The sequence below is a fragment of the Alligator mississippiensis genome, chromosome 4 (genome assembly GCF_030867095.1).
Source record: "Alligator mississippiensis isolate rAllMis1 chromosome 4, rAllMis1, whole genome shotgun sequence".
NCBI classification, from domain to species: Eukaryota; Metazoa; Chordata; order Crocodylia; family Alligatoridae; genus Alligator; species Alligator mississippiensis.
In genome coordinates, this window is record NC_081827.1 from 150,170,580 (window position 1) to 150,184,012 (window position 13,433).

At 46.8% G+C, this 13,433-nt stretch overlaps 2 long non-coding RNA genes across 2 annotated transcripts; both read right to left on the reverse strand.

The window, feature by feature from the left end:
* Window positions 1–2,715: 2,715 nt before the first annotated feature.
* Window positions 2,716–4,243, reverse strand: LOC132250268 (uncharacterized). Its single transcript, XR_009461926.1, has 3 exons — window positions 4,158–4,243; window positions 3,510–3,593; window positions 2,716–2,799 (listed from the first exon to the last, which is right to left on the reverse strand). It is a non-coding gene; the product is annotated as an uncharacterized LOC132250268 (long non-coding RNA).
* Window positions 4,244–5,125: 882 nt separating this feature from the next.
* On the reverse strand, window positions 5,126–9,167 carry LOC132250274 (uncharacterized). The gene is made up of 3 exons (XR_009461939.1): window positions 8,954–9,167; window positions 7,978–8,013; window positions 5,126–5,258 (listed from the first exon to the last, which is right to left on the reverse strand). It is a non-coding gene; the product is annotated as an uncharacterized LOC132250274 (long non-coding RNA).
* Window positions 9,168–13,433: the final 4,266 nt, after the last annotated feature.

Below are 13,433 nucleotides of genomic sequence, written 5' to 3' on the forward strand. Positions count from 1 at the left end.
TCCAATAGCCTCTCTAAATAAATTCTCCCCCAGCCCCAGAGCATGTGTAAAGATGCACTGAGTTACTAACATTAGTTGGAGAAAAGGCGTGAAGGGCATCACAGGGAGAGGTCTCCCCAGAAGGAATTGTCTGTGGGTGAAGGGAGAAGGGGGACAGGGTAGAATCCAGGTCTTCTGGCAACTCAGATAAATTGTCCAGAAAGAAAAGAGGTCTTTTTGAAACAAATTTTGTTTCCAGTCTCTTCAACTACATAGTTACCATGGGCACTAACAGACATGGTGTCAAAGAAAAAGATAAAATAAAATAAAATAAAATAAAATAAAATAAAAAGTGCTTTACTGGAAAAGCAGCACATTAGTTTAATTCTGATGTGCAGCAACTATATAGATCAGGTGCTTCTGCAGATCTTTTTGTGGTTTTATCTAAAATTGATTCAATCAGCTATTAGATAAAACTATCAAAAAAGCCCAACTGAAACACCTGATCTATATTGACACTGGGTGAGCGAGGGCCAGCTTAAGTCAATACCTCTGCTGGGCATGCGCTGGGCTCAGAGTGGGGGCGCGTGGAATTTAAAGTACAGCGCCATGTTGTGGTTTGTTTTTTTTTGTCTGGAAGCAGCCACAGTCGCTCACATTTTTCACAGTACAATTCCCTCGGGTCTGTAAGTGCCAAAAATGCCCTGTAGGGGACCAAGGAATGAGCCACTTAGATGACCAAGAAAGAACAAAATGTCACCCTTTATCACACTATTAGCCCTTCAGAGAGGAGACATGAGCAGATGGATGTATGCTGCATGTAGTCTGCAGACTACACTCTGTCCATACCATACCTAGCATCGTATTCTTGTATTTTGCCCTAAGTCCTGGAAAAGAGCAGGAGGATAGATGTGGCCCTCAGACCTTCTAGCCCCTACAGATGAGCTGTGAGGTTGAGCTCCCAGAAGACCTAGCTTTCTAGTACTTGGCCCACAGAAGATGGTTAGAACTGATTTTTTCCCCCCTTCAGTTTCCAAGGACAGTTGCCGACCACCACCCCAGAGGCTAAGCACTACCCAGTCCTTTCCCCAGCACTCCTTTTGAAACTGAATCCCTTCAACTTGCATATAACAGTCATCGGATAAAATGCAGTGGAGTAATTTCTGCCTCACTGGGAGCTAAGGTACAAGCTAGACCTGAGGGCTGGCTCTTTTAAAGTGGCATGCATCTCACCTAACCCTTCTTCTACTAGCTTCAACCATCCCTCCTGGCCACAAAGGCCCTCTCTTGACTGTCCAGGGGGCAAGCTTCAAAAGGAGGGCCAGAGAGATTTTTGGATGATTCCCAAGCTGTGGGCCAAGGGTTAGAGCCATGCTATTTAAAATCAAAATGATGCAAATTCAAAGGCCTGAACTCAGGTCTCCCCTCTCCAGATTGAGGGTCTAAAGTATTTAGTCCCTGGGGTTAAGATACTGAAAAGCTCTCCTCCTCCCTGAATTTCAACTCCACGACTTCTGGGCTTCAGTATGGCTACCATTTTGTGGCCATACGTATACACTGGGTGCATGTCTGGAGCCATGCACCTGATTACTGTTTAGCCCACTGAACTTTCCCGATACCTTCTCATATGCTTATGCATCCAAACTGCACAAGTTACAGTGGGTAATAACATCCTAGGTCAAAAATACCAAAAAAGGCTGGTTTCATAGCTGCCAAACTGCCATTTAGGCGAGCCCAGGAGAGTGGGCTACATACACGCAACTCCTTAGTTTGCTCCATTTATCATCTGCTTCCTCAGCTTTCCATCATGTCTAAGGGGCTCATTGTGTTGCATTCCCCATGAATGGTCTCGCCTGTAAGCCACCCCAGATGCTCCTGGGACCCCTGGCTCCTCATGCAGCTCAATTCTTATGGTAGTGGGACCTGCTGGTTGCCTTACTCCTAGTATCATTGACCTAGTCAACTCCTTGTGCCAGTGTACACCCACACACCACCTGCCCTGCAGTGTTTTTATTCCCATTTGGGAAAGCTGTTTTCCTGTGAAAAAATGTCTGCCCTGCAGCCACTTCACTTTTGCACCAGACATCCCTCCACAGGACATTTTCTGAATGGTCCCAGCACATGGCAGTTGTTTACCTGTCCTGGCCTACAGCAGCCCATGCTTCTCTGCTTCTTGGTCTGCCCCATTCAGCTCAGGAACCTTCCACAGCTAGGCCACCACTGGTAGTCATTTCCCATCATTTAGGGCTTGTCTATAGTGTGGACGGAGAGTGTCAGGGCCCTGCGAGGGCCTCAGCACATCACTAATCTCTGCTGACCCAACCAAGTTCTCAGGAGACCTGAAATCTCAGCACGGAGGCTGCTCCACAACCTTCCCCAAGGCCTGCTGAAACCACGGGTTGGGCAGCAGCTGTGGAGGGATGAGCTTAAAGCTCTGTCATTGACCCATTTCCACACAGCAGCGGATTTGTGGATGGGTTCAGCAGGATGAGACTGGGGTATGATCAGGCCCGTTGCAGCCAGGGCACATTGGTGGGACAGTACCAAGTTGCTCTCTTAGATACTGGTACACTTGGTTGCATTGTATTACAGACTCAATACTAAAATAAACAAACCTAATTAGCATGCTGCAGCAGATTAGATTAAGTGGTGCTAATTAGCAGGCATTGGAACAGGTGCTGGGCATGTGTATCGGTGCTCCTCCCCTCTGGGGGTGGATTTGCTTCTCACCTTGACTGTCTGGAGGTACATGGGCAGTACTCAGTGCAGGCTCCTCCACACTATCGTAATCCAGCTGGAAATCCCCAGGGGCAGCTTTTTCTGCACAAAAGAAATACCACACTCAACTTTCCTTCCCCAGTGTCCGTTTTTCCCAGCAAATGCCTGCTGTCTCGGACCTAGGGCTGTTTTCTCTGGCATTACAAGCAATCTCTCAGAGTGATTCAGGTGGAAAGGGAAGAGTAATGAGTGTTAGTAAAACAGGATTTGATCCTACTTCAGTTCTTCATGAATACCTAAGCATACAAGGGTGCCCAAGTGCATCCCCTACTCCTGGGATAATGTATGTGACTAGGGTCAGGATCTGTGCTGGTGCTGACTAGCATTGGATTCCTTCAAAAACTGTAGCGTCAGCACCTGATCCAGCCTTGTCAGAGTGAAACCACACTCTACTGGTTCTGAGTTCAAGTCCTCGTGCAGATTAGTATGCAACCTGGCCTCTGTGCTCATGGCAGGGAGGCAGGGAAGTAAGAGCTGGGCCACTGATTTATGTTTGCTCTGTGACAGACTTCTTATTGCTCAGCATCTTATTACTTTCTCCATTCCCTGCCCAAAACTCGCATGCAGGAAGTGTCTGGATCTGACCCCATATTCCCATCAGGATGCTCTCTGAACATCTTGTTAAATCTGACCCATTCCACTATCTCACATGAGTGCTAAAACAGGAGGAACATACACAGAAAATGCCCAGGAAACTGAATTTTCCCCTTGGATCTGGGCCTCTATCTCTGGGCTGTGCCTTCCCCCATTACCTTGTGCTGATCCAAGGTCATTTCCCTGCTTGCTGTCCCCAGTGTAATACTGCAGCTTCATCACGGAGTCCTCCGAGTAGGAGACTGGAGGGTGAGAGACAGTGTGTTATCCATATGAACCCTGTTGAACTGATTGGTGGCTAGACACCTGGGGAGGAGGGAGCCCATACAACAGAGAAGTGACGGCAGTGGGAAAACTATTCAGACTGCCCCTGCCCCATATGCTCCTACGGATGACCTCTCACAGTATCCATGCAGGCTCTGTTCCTAGACTGCAGCATGGGCAGAGGGAGACAAATGCTGTCTAGAGTTGGGACAAGTGGAGTGTCTTCTTGGAAGGAAACTCATTTGCAGAGCTCCTGTAACATCTTGTTCTCACCCCAGGCCCAGTACCTGCAGCCTTCCAGGGCTCAGAGGGCTGCAAAGTGAGGGTATAATTGTTATGCAGGTGCTCTGTAACATCTTTTACTTGCAAAAGCACATTTACAAATAGCAAGTGTTAAACTTGTGCAAAATAGTTTTGGAAATAAGTGTGATACGTTGTGGGATACAAACCCCCAGCAAAGAATATACTGAACTTGGCAAAGCCACAAATGTGTAAAAACACCCTTAAACACCTGCTGTGTGTTGGCAATGGGGCGCACATACCTGAGCGACCAAACATCTCAAACTTCTCCCTCATCGTGTTATAATCAATCTCCTCATACACAGCATCAGGTAACGGTCCTGAGTATCTTCCGGAGCCTGAAAACAAAAGGCAGGGTTCACATAGGATCATGGCAAGAGGAAATGTTAAGAGGTCCTCTAGCCCTTCCCTTTGGAGCTCAGCTGAGCCCTACAGCACAGTTCTGCTTTCTTTTCCAGTCTACAGAAAAATATCCAGTGCGACACTGCCCAAGCCTAGTCAACAATTTCCCTCTGGAGACTGTTCCAGGACTGCTCCTCTGTCACAAGACATTTTTATATATGCAGCCTACACCTTCCCTTTCTACTACTTTCATCTTAGTACTCCTGACACTTCCCCAGTTTTATCTATTGGAAACCTGTAAATATATTCACACAGGCACATGTAGGCACCATACTTACATTGACTCTGGTTTTCATGGGAAGTTATAACCTCCTGATTGAAGTAAGGTAGCAACTGCCACCCAGCACTTGGCCAAGTATAAGGATTTTTTTTTCTTTCTCCACATTTCCTTTTTCCCACCTTGCTTTTTCTTTGCTTCTTTCTCTTTCATTGCTAACTGCTTCCCTCATATTTCCTTCCCTCATAGAGAACAGCTGGACCAAAACTATGTTCATATTTCCAAACTCTTTCATCCCCTTTGTTATCTTGCTTTGTCCTGACCACCCTTGTGAGGCTGTCTCAGTTCAGTGTTGTCCCTATATTTATTTGTAGCCCTGTTCAATTCTGCTGCAAGGTTACTGATGGAAGGCTTTATTTCACAGACAAGCTGGATCTCCCTGTGGCAGACTTTCAGCATCCTCCCCTCCTCAGCTATACCTCCCCTTACCCGCAAGGCCTAGGTTGCATCACAGCTCTGCCAATACCCCTCCCCTCACTAATTATTTATATATATTTTTTTCTATCCTCAGACCAATGAGTCTCACCTCTGTGCAGTGCCCTGGTGTTTCTCACCTTTCCCCCCAGAATGATCAGGACGAGACAGAGAAGGGACCCCAGGACAATGCAGATGACAATGGGCACCATGTCTCTCCCCCCTGTTAGAGATGGGCGCCGAGGTGTTTCTGGAATGAAAAGAACATGCAATACGCAGAGACTATTCTGTGAGAAGCAGATGGGCATAGGGGGAGGACATGGAGAAGCTTGAGAGAGTCCAGAGAAAAGCCACTCACATGATCAGACTTGCATGGCAAGCCATATGAGGAAAGGCTGAGGGATCTGGGACTCTTCAGCCTCAAAAAGTGAAATAAGTTCCCTCCAGAGATGGTGCAATTGCCAACCCTGGAAATCTTCAAGAGGAGACTGGACGGTCACCTTGCTGGGGTCACCTGACCCCGGTTGTCTTTCCTGCCTGGTGCAGGGGTTGGACCCGATGATCTTCCGAGGTCCCTTCCAGCCTTACAATCTAGGACTCTGTAGTCTCTAATTGCACCACGCATGGCATCAGGTTCAGTGCTGGAACGCAGACAGTTTGTCATGCGCACATTCATACCAGGAGCCACTGGACAGGAATGGCTCCTGCTCAGCACCCCATGCAGCTCCCACCCCAGGTAACATTCTTAGTGGACCCTCACTCCAGGGGGAGAAGCTCATTCTCTCAGGATAAAAACAACATTGCCTTTGTGCCACCTAAATATATGTTTATGGAAACAAAAAGGCCAAGCAGATAGATGTCCATACCCCTTATTGAACCACCTATGCCCAGAAAGTGTGGCTGAGACTGGTGTTATCAATTTGCATAGCTTTTTTGTGGCCAATGTCTATTATTTTAATCATGGGATAAAGTATGTCAGCAATAAGAGAAAGATCAAGGAAAATGCGATGCCTTTACTGAATGGGGGAGGGAACCTAATGGTGCATGATGCAGAAAAGGCCCTTGTACTCGGTTCCCTTTTTAAACTCAGTCTTCACAGGCAAGATCAGCTCCCAGACTACTGCACTTGGCAGCACAGTTTGGGAAAGAGGTCAGCAGCCAACAGTGGTGAAAGAACAGATAAAGCAGTGGTGGGCAGTTACTTCAGCTGGAGGGCCACTTGATGAGTTTTAGGGAACATTGCAGACGAGATGCACTTGAGAGTGCTGAGGGAGTTGGCCAATGTCATTGCAGAGCCGCTGGCCATATTCTTTGAAAAATCATGGTGACTGGGAGAGGTCCTGCACAATTGAAAAAGTGCAAATATAGTGCATATCTTGGAGAAAGGAAAGAAAGAGGATCTGGGGAACTATAGAGTAGACAACCTCACCTCAGTGCCTGGTAAAATCATGGAGCAGGTCCTCGAGGAATCCATTTCTGAGCACTTGGAGGAGCAGAAGGTGATTAGGAACAATCAGTGTAGATTCACCAAGGGCAAGTCATGCCTGACCAACCGTAGTCCCTTCTCTGGTGAGATGATTGGCTCTATGAACGGGGGGACAGTACTGGATGTGGTATACCTTGACTTTAGCAAGGCTTTTGATACTGTTTCCCAGAACATCCTTGCAAGCAGGCTAAGGAAGCATGGGTTGGGTGAATGGACTGTTAGGTGGATAGAAAACTGGCTGGATCATCAGGCTCAATGTAAGGTTGGCAGCTGGTATCAAGTGGAGAAGCCCAAGGGTTGGTCCTGGGGCCAATCTTGCTCAATATCTTCATCAATGACCTGGAAGATGGGATGAAGTGCACTTGAGGAGATTCTGCAGATGACAGCAAGCTCTGGGGAGTAGTAGATATGCTGGCAGGTTTAGCAGGGATTTAGAGAGACTTTGAAAAATTGGAGGATTGGATGAAAATAAATCTCATGAGGTTCAATAAGGAAGAGTGCAAAGTCCTGCCCTTAGGATGAAACAATCCCATGCACTGGTAAAGGCTGGGGACCTAATGGCTAAGCAGCAGCTCTGCAGAAAAGGCCCCGGGGGTTACAGAGGACAATCAGCTGAATAGGAGCCATCAGTGTGCTCTTGTTGCAAAGAAAGCTAGCTGCATACTGGGCTGCATTAATAGAAGCATTGCCATCTGATTGAGGGATGTGATATTTCCCTTCTAATTGGCACTGGTGAGGCCACACTTGGAGTACTGTGTGAGGTTTTGGGCCACCCACTACACAATGGATGTGCACAAATTGGCGAGAATCCAGCAGAGAGTGACAAAAACAGGGAGCAAGGGCACATGATTTCTGAGGAAAGACTGAGGAAACTGGACTGACTTAGTCTGGAGAAGAGAAGACTGAGGAATAACAGCCTTGAACAACCTGTAGGATTGTTTGAAACAGGGTGTAGCTAGATTGTGTTGGCACACAAGAACAAGGAGAAATTGTGTCATGTTTCACAAAGGGAAGTTTAGGATTGGTATTATAAGATGCTTGCTCACGAGGAGGCTAGCAAAGTACAGGAACAGGATACCCACAGATGTTGTGGGATCTCCATTCTTGGAGGTTTTTAAGACCTGGCTGGGCAGAGCCTTGGCTGCGATGAGCTAGTTGGGGATGGTCCTGCGTGCAGGAGGGGGTTGGACTGGATAACCTTCTGAGGTCCCTCCCAACTCTAAATGTCTGTGAGTCTATGATCTCTATACACAAGAAACACAACACTCATCACACAGGATACAAGGCCCCTGACTGATGCCTGAGAATGGTAGATTTGTGTTTCACTCAATTAAGTCATCTGTGAAAGGACATATCCCACCATAGCTGATCCACTTCAGATGGCCACATCTTTTTATACCCTCAGGCTGGAGGTTACAGGTTATCCCCCGGGGAATTCAGTACCAGTGAAATGTAACCCAACTGGGACAAGGGCATTTTTTACCTGTTTTCTGTGGGGATGCAGTGGCCTCTGTCCCATCTGCAAAGAAGGAGAGAAGGAGAGTTGAAGTCTGGAGTAAGACAGAGATGACAGGCTTGTTACCAGGAGAATATCACCTCCGAGAGTTAAAATGAAAATCTTGTATGTGGAGACCCAGTGAAGAGGACTGTGAGGTGGGGCAATGGGCTATCACTGCTTCATTTCTGGATTTGATGCAAGCTGACAGGGAGCTGATGGCTAGGGTCCCCTTCTCAGCAGCCCTCTCAGGAACAATTAGGAAATAGTGTAGACGTAGCCTGTGTGTTTGCACACCTCACCTGCACATCACATCTACACTCTGCCTCCTTCTGGGAAATGCGGATGGCGAACCTGTGAGGTCTGCTGCAGAGCTGAAGTCAGATATTTTCAGCTCATCTATTCCAGAGGGTAGTGTCTTTAAAGCTACAAATCCAGGGCTATACTTCAAGAACAGAGTCTACTTCTAAGAAGACAGCAACAAATGTGCGAGTACCTCTGAGCTGATACAGACTGGAAGCAAAACTCAAGACCAAAAACCAAGTGTTGGAAACAGCCAAACACCTACTACAGTCAAAGGTAGCAGGACCCCAGGATACTGTAAAGATCTTACTGCTTACAACTGGCACACACAGCCAGCCCATGCACAAACACACAGTGTGTAAAGAACAGGCTGGGTTACATGGAGACACTGGTGATGAAGAAGAGGTCCATTCCCTTTGCAACTGGGAGGGATGAATAACACAGCAGCACAATGGGGCATATATATGTGGGGACTGGTGCTACATGGGCTGATGCCTCTGAGAACTGGGCCCACAAAGGCATTTTCCCAGCCCAGCCATAAGACAGCTACATCAAGGACATGGGGTCTGTTCTGTGGCCAGTCAGGAGGATCTAGCCAAGGAAACACATTTCCCACCCCACCTCCAAACCTGCATCATGGATGTAAAAAACTGCCACTCACGGGTGCAGATCACAGCAGCATCTTCCTTATGCTGGCATCTACTGTTTCCCCAGGGCTCGGCACAACAGTTCCACAGAGACGACCCTGTTCCCTTGCAGTTCACCTTGTCCAGCCAGATGGGGCCAGTCCCCACCCCAAAAGAGGCCTCGCCCAGGGCAGACACAGCAGCTCCACAGCCCCCTTGCTTGCACACAACATTGGCATCTGCGAGGTCCCAGGAATCATCACACACTGTTCCCCAGGAGCCGTGGTGCCAAACCTCCACTCTCCCTGAGCACCCGTCCTCTGTTCCCAGAAAAAGGATAAATTCTCTGAATGGACTGGTTAATATGTGTACGCGCCATGGGGAAGAGTAGAACTTAGCAGTAGGGTAAATCCTAATATCGCTCTTCTATCAATATGAATTTAAACTTGCTTAAAATAATAGATAAAGTGTTCTTGTATTCAGATTGTAATGGTTATTATGCAGTTGTGTGCAGCTCCCTGCTAGCTGTATTGCTCTATGGGCCTCTCTCTCTACATGCAGTAACTGTAATCCCTAACAAAGAGCTTTGGGCAATTACACACACAGACACTTTCCCCTTAGCTGCACTTAAACCATTGTTCTGGGAATCCTTAGCAAGACATAGTGTCACAAGAGCTGGTGTGACAAATAAAATTCTGATCCAAAACCCACTTTCTCTATACGTGTACACTTTATATTCACAGGTGTGTGCAGAACAGAAATGTGCACGTGGACACAGATGGAAAGTTATTATAAACTGAAACCTCATAGCCTGGTCACATGTAGGGCTGCACATGCCAAAATGTCTAAGTCCCACACAGGTGCAAACATGACACTCTAAGGAAGGAAACTTTTTTGAATCTCCCTAAGTGACTCCACTTTAGAAAACCAGCTTCATTTGTAATCAACTTTCAAGTTTCTTTTCAATGGGATATTCTTAGTCCTCTCATAGCCAATGAGAAATGTTTCCCTATTTGGTTGGAATATAACATTTTATACATTAAAAAGCAAAGGAAAAGCAAAATCAGACCATTTTAACTGAGCATGTGATGGACTGTGTGTGCACGTATATGCATGATTGTGACTAAGTGTGCTTGCATACATGTTTGTGTGCAAAATGTCTCAAAATTACCAGCACACGTAATGTGGGTCTCTTCTCCCTGGTCATGACATGAGTGAGGGTCCCATGGCTTTGATGGACACTCCCACGGGGAACTCTGTTGCTCGTGGCACTGAACACGGTCCAGTCAAGTGGGGCCAGAACCTTGTCCATATAAATAGTCTTCTGCAAATTCTCCTCCATTCCTGCAGCCCAGCTGCTTGCATACAATGTCCACAGTGGCTTGAGCCATCGGACTGGAGCAAACACTCCCCCACGTCCCATTGTAGAAAACCTCCAGATGACCGGAACAATCATCATCATTCACCAGCCTCAGATCCATGAACTCTAGAAGGAAATGAACAGGACATGGAGAGATGTGAAGAGTAAAACCCTGGAGATCACTAATCTTCCTGTATGCTTCTGTATACAGGTGCCACAGAGGATGACTCCAAAGGTCAGTGACTCTCCTAGGCACTGCAGGGCCATTGCTAATACCTGACAAGGAATGATGAACTATGAATATCACATTTCCCAACATTTACAACCAGTTATAGATGAGCTAGAGACATCATTGACTGCCCACTCTAACATTAGGGAGGCCAATGATTTCTCCAATACTCTCAGGTGGGAACTGATGAGTATCAGCATAAATATGGCCAGGCAGATAGTATGTTGACCCTGGTACGTTAGGCAGAGAAACAAAAAGGAAAGAGATGTGACCCAGCATTGCCAAGATCCTGTCCTTCCTCCTGGAACTATTTGCCATATCCACAGTTAAACATGCGGATCCTCAGATCAGCCTCCTCAGTCATGTCTAGATTCACGAATGGCCCTTTTTGTAGATGACACTCGGGATGTGTTAGCTGTATTTAGAACAAGGGTGTCCACATGTTCAAGCAGGGCAACTTGGGATAAGTGCAGTCATATCACAACCGAGTTACTACCTTTTGCAGGAAGAGTATCTCCAGGTCAAATTAAGTAGTGTGTGCTCTTCTGTTATCTGATTGCTCCATTGATATAATACAATCTGCAGCTTCTGGCCTGGGACTGCTGCTGGTCACTGTAACAGGATGGTTGCCCCAGGGGCAGCCATGGCACCCCCTCTTCTCTGTTCCTGTTCTGCCCTGACAATTGTTACCTTCCCTCTATTCTCCAATATGCCATGCCTTGATTTTCTTATTAAAGTTTGGAAAGGAAGGCTGGCCCCAGAGCCTTAGAGCAAAGTTCATGCTGGCCTCCTGCGGACAGATCTCACCAGATTCTGTTAGACTGACTTTGGTCCTCACCCTTCATTGGCCCTCCCAGCCTGTACTTGTCCCCCAGGAAACCTATTGCCTTATTCGCTAATCACAGCCTCTGAACCTCCCCTACAGGCATGCCCATGCCTCTTAGGTATTTCCAATCGTTACAAAACTGGGCACTTAGCCCAAGCCTCCGGGCCACCTTAGACCTCCGTCCCCTTATTGGAGTCTCAGCCTTCCTGGCTTCTGCTGCTCTGCCTTGGCTGGTCCTTTTGCCTTAGCCCCACTGCACTGGGTCTGGCATTTCAGGCTCTAGCAATTGTTTAGCCACTTTGGCTCTTAACTCCATCCATCACTTTCTAGATTTCCTATTATAATCTAAAGAAAACATGCCCTAAGTCTTTCAAATGTCAAGGCCCTATGTGCTGGAAAACTGTCATCCTTGTATTGATGGACTGCTGACACTATGTAAGCAAGGAGGAGACAGAGACAGTGCCTTGCATTCTCAGCTCTCCCTGAAAATGTGAGTCCCCTCCCTTAAATCCTTGGTACCCAGGCCCACAGGAGCAGTCACACAACAAACCTGAGCAGAGCACTCCTGCATCCTCCTTGTGCCTGAAGTCATGCTGCCCCCAGCCCCTGGAAGGGCACTCCCAGAGCTCGGATTCATTTCCAGAGCAGTTCACATCATCCAGCCAGATCTGTCCTGAGCCTTTTCCATAACGAGTGGAGGCATCTACATCAATGGCATGTCCTCATCCCAGCTGTTTGCAAACCACGTTGGAGTCAGACAAGTCCCAGGAATCATCACACACTGTCCCCCAGGTGCCCTGGTAGTAAATCTCCACTCTCCCAGCACAGCGACCTGTTGCATTTACCAGTCTTAGCTGCCTGCTTCCTGCAGGGAGAAAGCCCAGCTCTTAAAGGTGAAGGGGTGATGGTAACTGAAAGCTATCCTGCAAATCAATATTAATGCTTCATCGGCTGAAACACTAAAATGCTTCAAGATTTGTTTTTGTCGCTGCCGTGCACTGCAGCGGTGTGGGGGTTGGGACCTTAGAAGGCCATCAGGCGGGTACTTGTGTCGCTTGGAGTGGAATTAATTAGGCGGACGCTTATTAGTTGCAAAGCAAGTTTATTTACTCACGCTGTCAAGGTGGTGAAAGACGGAGGTCAGAGATACTTGGTTAGTTACAGCTTAGGGTTCGTAGGTCGGTCTGCATAAGTGGTCGGATAGAAATGGTCGGGCAGAAATATGGTCAGGCCGGCGGTGGTCGTTGATTTACGTCTGAGATTGGGTCGAGACGCGGCGGGGGGGCACTGACAAGTGATCAAATTGCCAGTTACTGTGACATGTATGTTCAGAGGTCTCCAGGAGTATACAGAGTTGCTCTCCCCTTCTTCTTCTTCCCCTTTGCGGAAGTGTTTCGGGGTTTTGTTTGTATAATAGCCAATTGCTTTTCGCCACGTCATAAATTTAATTAGAATCACCAATTATATAGCGGTCTTCGCTAGGGTGTTATTTCACAGAGCTACTCCCCGTTTTCTCTGACCAGTTATAATGATTTATGTAAAGCACAGAAGGCTAAGTTTCATTTCTAGTTAGTGTCGCAGTTATAAATCTCTTTTTGACATGCACAGCAAAAAAACCTGTTACTATCATCTTGTTAGTTAACTTAGTTAACCTAGTGCAAAACAAAAGTGCTTTAAAAGGTATCTCTTGCTTGTGGCATGGGCACCACTATAATTGGGTTGTGACAGTTTTGAATGAGAATAACAGAAACATTGCAAGAAGTCTATAGACGAAGGAAATAATGGAAACTTTCTTGAGGAGCCATTGATTCCAGTCATGTAAGGAAAGGACCTCCTCCTGAATGTCTTCCTTAGCATAGTAGTCTTGGTGCAGCATATATTTGGCTAGAATTAGTCAAGGGGTTAGGGATTTAATGAACCTCTGTTCTTTGAAAATCTGAGTACGTTCAAATGGCTTTTAGGTTAGAATTACCAAATATGTCCTGGGAATGTATTATTAGATATGGAAATTACTCCCCCGCTCTCCAAAAAAAAAAAAAAAAAAAAAAAGAGAACAAAGCAAACCAAAAGACAAACACAAAAACCCAGGCACCAGTAGCA